This window comes from Pholcus phalangioides, unplaced genomic scaffold (assembly GCF_987345545.1).
Source record: "Pholcus phalangioides strain wild (caught in Gottingen) unplaced genomic scaffold, Ppha-v1.0 ptg000022l_1, whole genome shotgun sequence".
In the NCBI taxonomy this organism is placed as follows: Eukaryota; Metazoa; Arthropoda; class Arachnida; order Araneae; family Pholcidae; genus Pholcus; species Pholcus phalangioides.
Window position 1 is genome coordinate 24,926,685 of NW_028301615.1, and position 14,455 is coordinate 24,941,139.

The 14,455-nt window shown below is 40.4% G+C and overlaps 1 protein-coding gene across 5 annotated transcripts in view; it reads left to right on the forward strand.

The window, feature by feature from the left end:
• LOC149070052 (recombining binding protein suppressor of hairless-like) overlaps positions 1–14,455 on the forward strand; it is a 150,126-nt gene that overhangs the window by 76,702 nt on the left and 58,969 nt on the right. The window contains exon 1 of one of the 5 annotated variants that reach the window (XM_089249378.1): positions 3,785–4,087. The exons of 3 other annotated variants lie outside the window; for them this stretch is intronic. The gene's annotated coding sequence lies outside the window, so the exon portion shown is untranslated. Of the gene's footprint in view, positions 1–3,784; positions 4,088–14,455 lie in introns of those variants that run through there. One more of the 5 variants, XM_089249379.1, reaches the window with a different exon arrangement.

Genomic DNA, 14,455 nt, shown 5'->3' on the forward strand with positions numbered 1-14,455 from the left:
CTGGAAGAGATCTCAGCAACGGGATAAGTCCGGTGGTCTGGAGTCCGGAGTCCCGGCATTCATTCAGGAGTGTAGATAAATGAAAAGAAATAATTACTGCAGGGTACGCGCCGATTTAAATCACTTCATTGAAAAAATCATTGACTTGAATCATGAAATTTAAATTTAATTTTCCCTTTATTTCATTTATTTCACATAAACACATTGGGGCCATTCAAGTATTACGTAAGCAGATTTTTAGCCATTTTTGCCCCCCACCCCTTGTCAGCAAAATTTCGTCAGCAGCTTAGAATATTTCATATCTTCAAGAAGGGGTGGTTGATGACGTAAGGAACTTTCAAACCCCCCTCCCCCCCCTGTCATCAAAAGTCAGCAAATCCGAAACCCCCTCTACCCCCCCCCCCCGATGATGACGTAATACTTGGATGACCCCCATTAATCCTTTATTTTTCCTTCCTTTTTCAATGTTGAAGTAAGCTAGTATGGTATGCATGTCAGCGAAATGTGATGAAATTCTTGATTAAAAGAAATACAACAGAAGATCTGGCGAATATAGACTTGAACCCAATCCCTAGATACAGTGCAGAAAGACAGCTGATCTATTTCTAGATTTCTTGCATCAAAAAGATTACAGAAAGATTACAGGGGTTGGGGGGGGGGGGAACTAAACCTACAGATATGAATGCACCAAGTATTTTCGATGCATTACAATGAGGCACTCGTTTTCTTAATGAAAAGCATGGAGGAATTTCTTCTTTTTTTTTTTTTTTTTGCATAAAGCCTCGAATTCTTTAGGGGGGCCTCCGTGATTTTGTCCTCCTTACCATAAAAAGGAAAAAAAAACGAACATCGCGAAGGCCCCGATTCTATGCCGAATTGCTTATTGAAAATAATAATAGATGTTATACCACAGCATATAAATAATACCGTTGGACTTGTGATGTTAATACGAGAAGTGAAAAATGTGTAGTGTTTGCTGAATTCATACCGAAATTCAGTAAAAGTGTTGAAGAATGAAAATGTGCAAATTATTAAGCAAAACATCGTGCAAGTCGAAAACACACCATAATAAATGCATTCACACGCGCCAAGAAACAATCTATTTTTAATTTAGTTAATGTGAATGATCTTTTGGTTGTGTATCGAGTGAATCAAGAAACCCTTCATTATATGTGACACTGAGTTGCCACCAGGCGTTTACTTCACTAGGTGGGGAGGGCTCATGAATAAAAGCATTTTTCTTGAAGAGAATCCGTGAAGTTAATTTGGGATCAATGAACTTTCTTGTTACGTAAACACAAAATTTTTTATGTTTATACAGGGTGGGTAAAATGTCCGTAGAAACTTTAAAAATTTATAAAAACCGGAAAAATAAACGAAATAAAAACGGTTTGCAGGGTTAGCATCGCTAGGTCACGGGAACTTTTTTTAATACAAGGAAAAAAAACCTGAAAAATCACAGCCGATAGGTGTTGCTGACGTACGCAAGTGAAAGAAAAGATACGCAAATAACGAACAGAATGCCTCCAAATCGTTTATTACAGCAGTATGTGTGTTCCACATGACCACAACCGCAGGGGATAACACATTGCAGTTGAGTCACAAAACCAGCAACGACAGAGTGCAGCAGATCCGGATGTAGTATACGTGACACTTCTCGGCGGATCGCATCTTTCAGTTCCGACAGATTGGATGGACCAGATCGTACGAGCGCCACGTATCGGCTGTTTTTTCAGTTAATTTTTTTTTTTTCCTGTCTTAAAAAAATTTCCGTAACCCACGATGTAAAAACCCTGCTAACCTTTTTTTATTTCGCTTATATTTCCGATATAAAATCCTTCACCCAAAGACAATTTTTTGTACATAATAAAATTTATTGTAGAACGTACTTTTTAGGTACACAATAAAAACTCCATGAAATTATAAAAAGATACGTGAGAGGTAGAAGAATGTCTATATCAAGGCATATTTACACCAAGAGTATATTCAACTTTTACTGAGAGATATATCCATCATTAACTTAACGATATTCCTTGGTCTTGGACAGTACTTCTTGACCTTTTTTTTTTCGCCCCGTGGTCCCTTCTCAAACGCATTTTTTTCTCGTGGCACGCTTGACTTATCCAGGGTGCCCCCTTATCAAGGAGTGAGACCCTTCTTATTAACGAATTGATTTTTCGAGCAAATTGATATTGAAGAAAAGCTTCACGAGTAAGTTCGACCCCTTATTCAGTGAGGGTTCTATGCAGTGCCTTCCATGAGGGGAGTTCCATTGGCGTACGCAAAGGGGGGGGCTTGGGTTCTAACCCCCCCCCCCACCCCGAGCCAAGATTATAGTGTTATTTTGTAGGTAAAAATTTAAACCCCCCTCAGAAGGAAAAAAAAATCTAAACCTACCCCCCCCCCCTCGAGACAATTCTGCGTACGCCTATGCTTACCTCCATGGGGCCTCTTATTTTAGCTTAAAAGAACACCTTACGTAACGTCTCGCAAATCAAGGTGTGGGTTTTCATCATTAAGGTTCTACCCCATTGACATCAAGGCCATGCCTGGATGGGCTCATGTTTTAAGATGGCCCTGGTTCTACGTCGGACCATTTAGCAGCATCACCCGGGGACGATAGAAGCTACGGATTTATCATAGGAGCCTATGGGTTTACTTGAGTTGGGGGCGATGAGACAAAAAATTCCTGAAGAAAGGGGCGATATAATGAAAAGTTTGGGAAACTGATTTTTAGATCATAACCTATCTGTATTTTTTGAAATTCTCCTTAGGGCTCACCGCAACTGACGCTTGATCAGCCGGAGCTAGCACTCATTTTGGTGCCCCCATGCGATGTAGGAGTATTAGTTGAAGAATCAATCCGGTGCCCCCTTACTCCAGCGCCCGGAGCACCAGACCCGCCTGCCCCCCCCCAGTTGCGGCCCTGTTTCAGCCTAAAAAGATCACGTCAGGTGGCGTGTGCTCTATACCGATGAAGAATTAATTTAAGACCCTAAAAATGATAAAATTATTGTTACATTTTTTCGTCCCCGCTGAGGCGGCATCCTTCACACCTGCCTCAAATCTGGTCCTGGTTGCTTTTCATGAAAGGAGGGGTGGGGTCTCGACACACACCGTCTCGAGGTGACGTAATTCCAGATCGAAAATATTTCTTCTCGTTCATTGAATGTTGCCTTCTCGAGCGTCACTGAATGAAGTTGTTTTCTCGCGTCCCGCCGTCGCCCCTCGTCTTTTACCGATATAAATTTATTTTACTACCTTCCATTGAGACTGCGGAATGTCTCTCGTCTTTTCATTCACCTTCTCTTTACAACCTGCTATAGTGCCCGTAATATTCCCTACACTTCTCCTCTCCTACCTTTTTTAAGGTTACCGAGGAATACGTGTTTCAGTCTCAGCCCTGGCGGGGAACGGGGGGGGGGGGGGGCGAGGCATAGAACTTTTTTTTTCTGATTCATTCTTTCGATCGCCCCCCGTGCGGCACTTGAACGCGTAACCACTTTGAGGTCGGCAAAAGTGCTGCTGGGAACGCCCGGTTTATTTGGGGCTGTGAGGGGAGACTAGAATCAGAGATACACATATATACGTATGAAATGTTTGGTACTTTGGTAGAGAATTACCAAAAGCCCCTCTCCCCACTTCTGCCTCCTCTTGGAGTTCCGCCCCAAATGTTGGGATCCGTTTGCTCCCCTCCCCGCTCTTTGTCGGGAAAAAAAAAGATTGCCGATGCCCCGTAGAAAGAGAAGAGGGAGGAGAAGGAAACACACACACATCACGTACAGTAGTCGGTCGGTTGTTGTTGTTGAGTGTGTGCGTGCGTGTGATAGATGATGAGGTCGTCGGTTGCCGCTGCGTCATCCGCCGATTCTTTTCGCGTCCTGGCCGACGCCGCATCCACTGGCAATATCGTAAATGGTCGCTGATGTTGTTGTAGTTTCTACTGGTCGTTTCCCACTTAGTTTAGCGTGGATTTATCCCATTTCGTACCTTGCGTACTTCGATTGCAAACGTGTATGGCTTTTGTTAAATGTATTTGTGTGCGCGCATGATTTACATTGGAAATACTGCTGATAGGTGAGTACGGGTAAGTGTCGTGGATTATGCATTCAATTCTTCTACCATTCTGTGTTATCATTAGAATTTATTCAGCGATGTTTATTTTGTTCCAAATGTGTGCGCTCACCCTGATGCCCTTTGTGCGTGAGGGGCCGCTCCAGCAATAATCTTGAATTCTAATTAACATTAGTTGACTAGCTTGTAGGAGGAGTGGCAGTGCGGTATTTTATTCAGGGGCCTGCGAGCCCAATAATGATGTTTAGCGGGATCTCTTACGTTTTAACATGGTGAAAAACTTATGCTTTAGTATAAATATCATCAAAAATGTTATTTAACCACTAGTTATAATACCCGGCTCTGCCCAGGGTTTTCTCAATATGTTGGGAGCATTAAAGTAGTGCTGCCAGACCATTGTTTTTGTCCAACTAAAAGAATATATATATATATTGTTGGACAAAAACAATGGTTTGGCAGCACTACTTAATATATATATATTTATTTATATATATGTGTCTCAGACGCATTACTGGGAAACCACAGTAACCAAAGTAAATAGACCGAAAATCGTTGTTTAGGCCCAAGAACCATTGTTGCCGATTGTTTTTCGCCCATTTCGGGCATTTGCCCTGTTCTGGTGAACTTTTAAAATAGCCTATCGTTCAAGTCGGACCCTGTTTGGTATATATATATTTGCATATATCGACCTACAATTGTGAATTTGTAAGAGAATACACACAGAAAATGAATTTTATATGTGGACGGATTACAGTGGTGTAACTCACATTTTCAACAATTCTGTCCAAGTCCAGAAATGCAGTTTAGAATGCTAAACGGTTGAAAGAAAGAATGAACTTAGTCGCAGCTTCAATAGTTCGCCGCCACTTAGATCGCGAAATCAAAAGTTATCAACAATTCTAGTAAAACATTTTTATCAAAATGAAGATTATTAACTTACACCACTGTAATTTTAATCCGTTTATGTATAGATTTATCTATTTAAATTTTGTATATACGAACTTTTGATTCTATTGTATATGCTATCGTGGTTACTACGAGCTTTTACTTGTATCTCACACACATATACGCCATACTTTCCAAATTATATATAATAATAATTCAGTCAGTCAGTCAAAATATACTTTTTTTTATAACGTAAGTTATTATGAAGGGATCTCAAATCTTTTTCGTCATTTTACAAACTAAACAGTTTCCTTCATTTTGATTTTTTTTTTTTTTTTCAATATACAGGGTGATTATAATTAAAGTTCCCGTAATCTGAGTAGTTTTTGTCGTTAAAAAGAACTTGCTTACCCGAATAAAGCGAAATTTTTAGGATATTTTAATGAGATCATTGGAGAAAGATTTATGAAATAAAAAAAATAATAATTAAATTTTCGACCACCAGGTGAAAAAAAAAATTGGAGCTTTTTTTATTACATTTTACGTTTTCTCATGATCCGTGTAGCGTATATACCAACTTTCTCAATGGAATACGTCTACCAGAGCGGGCGCCACATAGGTCTGAGTAGTTACAGTATACTGACACTGCTCAGATCAATGTAGCACCCATTCTGTAGGACGTATTCCATTGAAACCTGGTATACACGCTATATGAACCATGGGAAAGAGGAAAATTCAATAAAAAACTCCACTTTTCCATCTGGTGATCGAAAATTGAACTATTTTTTATTTTATTTCATAAATCTTTCTCCTATGATCTCATTAAGATATCCTAAAAATTTGATTGTATTCGGATAAGCACAGTGTTATTGTGAAAAACTACTCAGAGTACGGGAACTTTTTTTTTTTGCAAACTCAAAAAGAAAATGCACTACTAGCAGGTTTACGCGCATGATAAAATAGCATGACATCAATGCACGGGGTGATTTGAAAAATTAAAGTATTGGAGACGTGTAAAACAATGTATTGGCATAGCATATACCAGGGGTGACCAATAAGTGACCGGCGGCCCGCAAGTTGATTTTGTGCGGATTCCAATTGCAGGCTTCCTGAACAGACTTGGCATTCATTTTTTCTAGGCCGAAAATAATTTACAATATTCTCACTTGTCTTTTTGAGCACACAAATTGCTTATGAAGTTTTTTATGGAAATTTTTTTCCCGTTGGGAAAGTTGTCTACATTGGCCTCTGTATTTGTATCTGAATGCGTATTGGGTGTTCTCTGCTTGCCCACTGTGATGAATTTTTTTTTTTTTTTTTTTTTTTTTGTTGGAGTGGATGCCGATTCACACAATGGCACGTCAAAACTATTACCGACTAGGCCACATAGACCCTAATAATTCCAAAGGGCACTCCTGAACAAGATGATGATTATTTGTGCAAAAAACGGAGAAGCGTTCAATGCAATCCACGCTACTGAACTTTGACAGGCTTTTTTTTAAATATCGCGATAATAAAACACCTCTCGAAGTCTACTGGTGTGTGGTGGATCGATTCCTTGAGCTTCTGTTCGACCCGTACAGCCATTTGGGGGGGGGGGGGGGGGGATGGAGAGAGAGAAAAAAAGTGACGAAAAAAGATAGAAAACTGAGAAAAATAAATTTTTGTCTGTGCGAAATTCAAACTATGAATTTATTGGATATTAGATGAAATAATTTGCGAAAGAAGTTGCAGTTTTTGATGCATTTGCGTCTAGCTGGGAACGCAACCAGATAAACAATGGATATGTGTCAGCTTTATGAAGAATTGGAGGAACACGAAGCCTAGGGTGAAAGTTTAGCTACTGAATTGCCCGTATTTCACCATATTCCTTGGGGCCATTCAAGTATTACGTAAGCAGATTTTTAGCCATTTTTGACCCCTTTTGTCAGCAAAACACGACACTCTCCCCCCCTCCCCCCGTCAGCAAAATTTCGTCAGCAGCTTAGAATATTTCATATCTTCAAGAAGGGTGCTTGATGACGTAAGCAACCTTCAACCCTCCCCCCCCCATCAAAAGTCAGCAAATCCGAAACCCCATCCACCCCCCCCCGATGCTGACGTAATACTTGAATGACCCCTTGTGACGTAGATAAATCTTGGAGTTATCCTGGTCATTTTACTGGTGCGGTCGACCATTATGTTGGCCCTCGTACAGAGAGAAGTTGGCCACCCCCTGGCATGTACAATCAAAAATATGCCTACCAAATTGAAAATGTCTTGATTGATATCCATTGATATGTCTACCAATGGATAAATAATATTTTTGATTCTATCTCTATACTACAGCATATTTTTCGCCATGTTGGAAGGTAGGAGACCCTCTTAAAGGAGTGAGTTCCGAGATACCTCTCGAGACGAAATTCTCACCAGTGCAGGACATCGTTTCGAAGCACTTCGAGTGTGTAAAACCCGTACCTGTGAAATGATTTGGAGAACTTGCAAATTCGTATACGACGAAATACGTCACTCTCGCTTGTTAATGCGACGGATACGGTATCTGTCGTAAATTCGTATACGCCGTGCTTTTATGCATAAAAAAAAATTAGTTTTCTCTGAAACTTACTCCATCCAATACAATAATAGTTTGCATTTCGCCAAAAAAATCGGATTTTTATGAATTTCCTGTAATTATTATTTTTTTTATTTGATTTTAGTGCCGCTAATTAAGGGGGGTATTTCGGAAAAGTCGCAGTTTTCCCAATCGTATCTAACTATTCGAAACTTTACTATGTTGAGTTTTGTCTTGGAGATATTGTACAGTTATCTTTTACCTGCAATGAATGATCAGGGCTATAAAATAAGAACTGTTTCATGACGCTCCGGAGTCAGTACCGGCCGACGTCATGCGTGACGTCATTGTCCAGACAGAACCGAATGCGTTGCGCCAGCTTTGTGACCTTATACAGTAATTACGATAGTTTGTGCAATCGCTGTACTGCCCATTTTTACTGAGTTATTTCCAGAATTATCTTTTCGATTATCGTCCATTAGTATTTGTATATTTATTAGCTTGCTTCGTTCAGCCATTTAAACATTTAAAATACGGAATTTGTGTGTGGCATTTTGCTTATCAGGTAACTCCCGCTGAGAATATTTTTCTCGGATCCATTTCATTTGAATCATTTACGCTAATTAACTTTTGTTGGGCTGATTGAAAGGCAACTCGAGGCAGATAATTTCAGTTATCTTTTGAACTGTCTAGAATTTTTTTTTTAATTATCTTTTTGTTTTCATTTGAACTTGGTGTAGTTTTTAAAAGCCTTGGACTTCGTTATTGTCAATACAACTGCAACATAAAAACATGCGAAGCAAATATAAAAATAAATTTTTTTTAAATGTTTGAGAAATTATTACTATTATTTTGAATTCTAATACCAAAAGTCATTATTAAGTCATCAACTATTTCTTAGCTTATAGATTAGAAAAAAAGTTATAAAAATACCAGTGGAATTAAAAAACCAAACTATAAAGTGGAAATCTCTCACTTGAAACAGTAAATTAAAGAACTAAGATTTGAACTAAGCCGCGTCAATTCAGTACGGTTTTTTGTGCTGATGTCATCTGTGTTAAAAGAAAGTATCAAGGCAGTGACGTCACACAGCAGTTCCGAGACTACGCCCACTGAACCAAGGCGACAAGCCTTGCGAAGCAAATATGGGGTCATTCAAGTATTACGTCAGCATCGAGGGGGGAAGGGGGGTTTCGGATTTGCTGACTTTTGATGACGAGGGGAGTTTGAAGGTTGCTTAAGTCATCAACCACCCCTTTTTGAAGATATTAAATATTCTAAGCTGCTGACGGGGGGGGGGGTCAAAAATGGCTGAAAATCTGCTTACGTAATACTTGAATGGCCCCTATGAAAAGAAACCTTTAATATGAAAAGAATCCTTTTTTTTTTAATGTTACTTCAAAAGGATGAAACAGTCCGTATTATATAGCCGTAGTAATGAATCATGGTTGCCGCAAATGTTGCTTTCGTGGCTATACTACGCTTGTAAAATTCTTGTTTTAGTTCACATATGCTCAATCCATAGGCGGAGATAGACTTGGAAGTCTGGGGGGGGGGCAAGGTCATTATTGCTGGGGGGGGGCATGATGATGTCAGTTCACATATACATATATATACATTAGATCACTTGACTCCCCCTTTGATGCTGGGGGCGCCCCCCGTATCTCTGCCCATGGCTCACTCCATGACCCGTGGGCTAAATGTGGCCCTCTGAGTGATCTGATGTGGCCTGCGACCTCAAACCTAATTTTGTAAAAATAACTGAGTGGAACATTCGTAAATCACTGCGGTACTGTCCCTCATCACTCAAGTGTTCCGGCATATTCCCAGATCACTTAAGTAATCCGCAGTATTTACTTAGATATGGCCTATATATATCGTTTGCAGGTATATTATTATATCATCCCATTTATAGGGGGTTCTAACATTTAACGAAATGGCAAATACCATGCCTTTCGTCCCTAGCGATTTTACAAAACACCTGGGAAAAATCTCCGTAGAATAATATTTCTTCACATACGCACGTAGGGCCGCAACTAGAGGGTTGCAGGCGGATCTGGTGCCCCGGGCGCTGTACTAGAGGGGGCACAAATTTCACTCCTTAATCTCTCCTTCAACATTATGGGGGGCGCCAAAATGCATGCTTGCCCCGGCTGACCAAGCATCTAGTTGCGGCCCTGTACACACGACCCACAACTCGTGTTATGCTAAGTACTTCGTGTCAGAGCAATGGGCAAACTTGCCTAAGCTCTTCCCTCTCGGACACCAACGAATGATGCTGATGATGAATCCACAGTATATGTAGTATACCTGTATGATCATTTGCATGACCTCACATCTTGCACTGGGCCCCCCCCCCCCAGCTAGAATCTTTGGTGGGCCTCCCGGTCACTTCTCACGGGCTCCTCTATACTGAATTGATAGTAGAAGGGAAAAAACACAAAAACGATGAAAATTGTCCCGGCTCTCGAGATAAAGTCTTGTCGGACCCATCCTTGTGGGGGCCATAATCATGAATGATTCCCATGCAGCACAGTTCCAGCTCACTTAAATGACCCGCAAAACATTTACAGATCACTTGGGTGGCCTTCAAAACATTTCTAGATTACTGAAGTAATCCGCTTTATATTTACGGAGTACTTGAACTTTGTCCCGTGTAGTTCCACATCATTTAAGTGACCCACGGCATATTTACCGATCACACGAGTGGTCTGCTGCACATTTCCACACTTAAGTGGCCCGCGGCACATATCAAGATCACTTAAGTGACCCGCGGCACATGTCAAGATCTGTGACTTGTTCCAAACCGTTTAAGTGGCCTTCACTATCCAATAGGTTGAACACCCTTGGTTTAAATCATAGTCTCCCAAACTTTTTGTTCCATCGCCCCCTTCATCAGAAATTTTTTCCTCTCATCGCCCCCCAATTCAAGTAAACCCATAGGATCCTATGTTAAATCAGTAGGTTCTACCGCCCCCTTGGACCATTCCATCGCCCACCAGGGGGCGATATTGCCCACTTTGGGAAACACTGGTTTAAATGATGCAAAGAGATATCAGGTTCATCGTAATGATAGGTTGTAATCAACCTTTACATTTGAATTACTGCGTAAAAATAATTTAGTCTGGATGAGCTCGTTTCCAAAGTTCTTATTATTATGCAAGAGTTTTATAAACTTTTTTGTTCTACTGCCCCCCCCCCCCACTTTAGAAATTTTTCTTTTCTCATCGCTCCTCAATTTAAACCAACTCATAGAATCCTATACAACACCCATATGGCTTCTACCGCCCCCTGGACCATTCTAGTGTCCACTCATGGAAACTTTGATGTAACTGATGAAATTTTATTGCTTACTGTGGTGTATATGCACACATCTTCGTTAGGTCGGGATTACACTATAGGAGTTTGATAAAATATCTTTTACGAAACTTGAAAAATGCAACCAATAAGCGTATCGGTTACATTCAAGTGAATGTAGGCTGCATTCACAAATGGTGGTGGTGGTTGTTTTTTGTTTTTGTTTTTTTTCAATTTTTGTAAAAGATCTTTTATTAAACTTTTATAGTGTAATTCTGTCCTTAGGAAATATGATGTATCAAATTTCTTATCACATGGTTGTAACAATACTCATGACATTTAAAATTAGCATTAAAAAGTTGCCGAAAATCGTACCTGGTAAAAACAGTTGGTCACTTTGGTCGAAAAAATTTGTATTGTATTAGGAGCCTTATATATTATATGGATAGCGAAAGGGGGGAATGTTACTGTGTTGAAATACAAGAAATCATTGTTTGTTGAATAACATATTGTGACATTTTATTGTCACATTTCTGAGGATACTTCTTATCGTTGAAGTCAAGTTCTCGTATGCTGTTTGGTATATAGCAGGATTTGACAAAACCAAAAAAAAAACTTTAGGCGCTAGCCAAATTCCTTAAAGAGCAAGCAGGGTATTTTGTCGAGAAAAAAAAATGGTCTTAAATGATGTTTTCTTTCGACTTTTCCAGGACTCGATGACCCCCCCTTTTCATGTTGGAAGACGCACCATCATGAAATGAAATTGAAAAATTTTGTGTGATCCTTGGATATAAAATTTAACAATTAAATATAGATAACTTTATGCTCCAAGAAAACTATAAGCTCCAATACACAGATTTTCTAGTTACTATGGTGACCGGAATTTGTCAAGTCCTGCCATACAGGCTTCTATTGTGCAAAAAAATTAAAGCATATTGTTGAAAGGCTAGTGAACCAGTTTGGGTATAGATAAATATCAGTGAATGCGGGCAGGGATGTTTAAGCAAGGCTGTAGCGGGGGGGACTCGGGGAAGGGGCCTGGTCCCCCCCCCCCGTCCCCCCCCCGAAGTATGAGAAAATGACTGAAAAAAGGGAAAAAGTTGGGCAAATCCATTGTTCTATTACTTTGGTCTTCCCCCCTCCGAACGAAATTTCTTTCTACGGGCCTGTGTTGACTTCAACAACATGGGCGGGGTACAAATGTCATCTGTGGAAAGGGGACGTTTGTTCTGTGTTTTTGATTATCATCCCGTCAGAGATTTATTCCATGTAATTCAATACACGTGTTTCATGTGTCATATCGATGTTTTATGGATTTGTCCTACTGAAGCTTGACAATATGTTGAAATGATTCCGCTAAACTCCCTTCTCTGAAACCCCCCCCCCCCCGCAAGAACCTTCTGGCTTCCCTCGAGGACCCTCGCCGATCGAACGGGTACCGTGGGATATTCAAAACTCTACTCTTAATTCCGAATGGATTATTACATTGCCGCAAATGGGTGTGTTGAAAATTTTTTAAATCTCCTGGACCATATGGACCTCCTGACGATGATTTCAAGCTTTGTTTAGAGTAGTGTTTCCCATGGTGGGTAATATCGCCCCTGGTGGACGATGGAATGGTCCAGGTTGGCGATAGAAGCTACGTGTCTAACGTAGGATCCTATGGGTGCACTTGAGTTAGGGGCAGTGAAAGAAAAAATTGCTCTGAAGAAGGTGGAACAAAAAGTTTGAGAAACTATGCTCTAAAGAACCAGTTTCCCAAACTTGTTGTTTTATCATCCCTTCATCAGAATTTTTTTCTTTCTTCGCTCCCCAACTAAAGTGAACCAATAGGATCCTATGTTATACCCGTAGCTCCTACGTCACCCCCCCCCCGGACCTTTCCATCGCCCACCAGTGGATGATATTGTCCACTTTGGGGAACAGTGCTTTAAAGTGTGAGTCGAATCACACGTAAAGGAATGTGGCATTAATCGTAAATTATTATTTGCTGACCCCCCCATTAAATATTTATTTCAGAATTGCGTTTCATATTTTAGAATTTTTTCTTTTTTCCTTTTATACTGATAAATATTTGTGTTACATTTCTGATAAAGTGATAAGCATCTTGTTCTGTTTTGCTTACCTTCTATAAAGCCAGGGCCACACTTCTGTCTGGGCTGGCCCAGTGCGTTCCAAGGTTGATCATGGCCGCTCCGCCATTGGCAATGACCGTTTCCTAAAATGTTGGAGGCTGGGAGGTATTGGAAGGCTGGTCGAACAAAACGACCAGTACCTTCCAGCTTTCAACCCAAGTGAAAGGTGCCGCTTTTCTTTCCGGCCTTCCAATCAGTCTGGCCATACATTGGTCGGAGAACGCCAACAGTCACAACACGCGTTGGCGTATCAAATTGTTCTGGAAGCAAATATTCGCCAAGGAACATTGGGCCAGCCTATGCCGCTGGTGCTTCTTTGCATCGGGAAGGCAAATATTGGAAGCTAATATTTTCGAATGGCTACTGGGCCAGGCTTGACACGAATGTGGCCCTGGCGTAATCCGAGGAGGGGATATGTTATCCTTGTCCCCAAGTCTCCCGGACTGAATCTCATTTACAATACTCCCAGTAACCTGGAAAGTCAGATAAATGAGGAATGGTCGGGGGGGGTGTAAAATTTTTTTGGCAGAAGTCAGGGAAATTCTGCAGGGAAATATTCTATGAAGAAAAACCGGAACTAAAAACATTATGAAGGTTAAGATTTTAGATTATACACAAAGGATCCCGCTTAGTACAACTTAATTTCGTTTTCCCAACTCTTCGTATTCATCGAGATTTACCGTTTAAAGCGTTTTCCCACTTACAACGTTTTTTTTTCATGACGGTTTAATGAGAACGTCATATAAGCAGAAGATCCGCTGCACCTCTTTTTTCCAGAGTTTTAGTCTGAGAAATTTCTTAAGAGTCAAGTCAGGGAAATTTTTTCAGTTTCATTCAGGGTTGTTAGTCAGGTTCTTTGTCGGGGGTAGTCAAGAAAATGTTTTGAGTTTTGGCCAGGGAAGTTTTTTGTTTATTCAGAGATAGTCGTAAATTTATTTTTTATTTTTTTTCAGGGATGAAATGTTTTGAATTTTGTTGAGGGATAGTCATATTAATAAATTTCTTGTCAGGGATAGTCAGGGAAATTTTTTGGGTTTTGGTCAGGGAAATGATCAAGCACATAGATAAGTGCTGGGAACACATTGCATTAGTCATTTTTTTACATAAAAAAAAATTCACTAGAAATGTGTCGGTAAAAAATCCTGACCTGGTCAAAGTTCTCGGCCTGGGGGGGGGGGGGCGGGAAGGAAATGCATCATCGTAAGGAGAGTCAATTCATTAAACGCCAATGATTTCAAATTCATGAAATTGAAAGTTTCTCACTCCTTCACTACCGAAATCCGACGTTATTGCACATGATTTCCCCCCCCCCTGCCCTTGTACATTTCATTCTTCGATTCACTACATGAGAATTCACTAAAGAAGGGGGGGGGATGAAAAAAAAATGCATAACTCTTATTACCCCCACCCCACTTCAAGCGCCATCCGTCAGTGTCGTAGCTATCAGTTCTCACGTTTAGGATGATGATGTGATCACGCTCTCGAATTTGTTGGTGCTCGTATATAATACTAT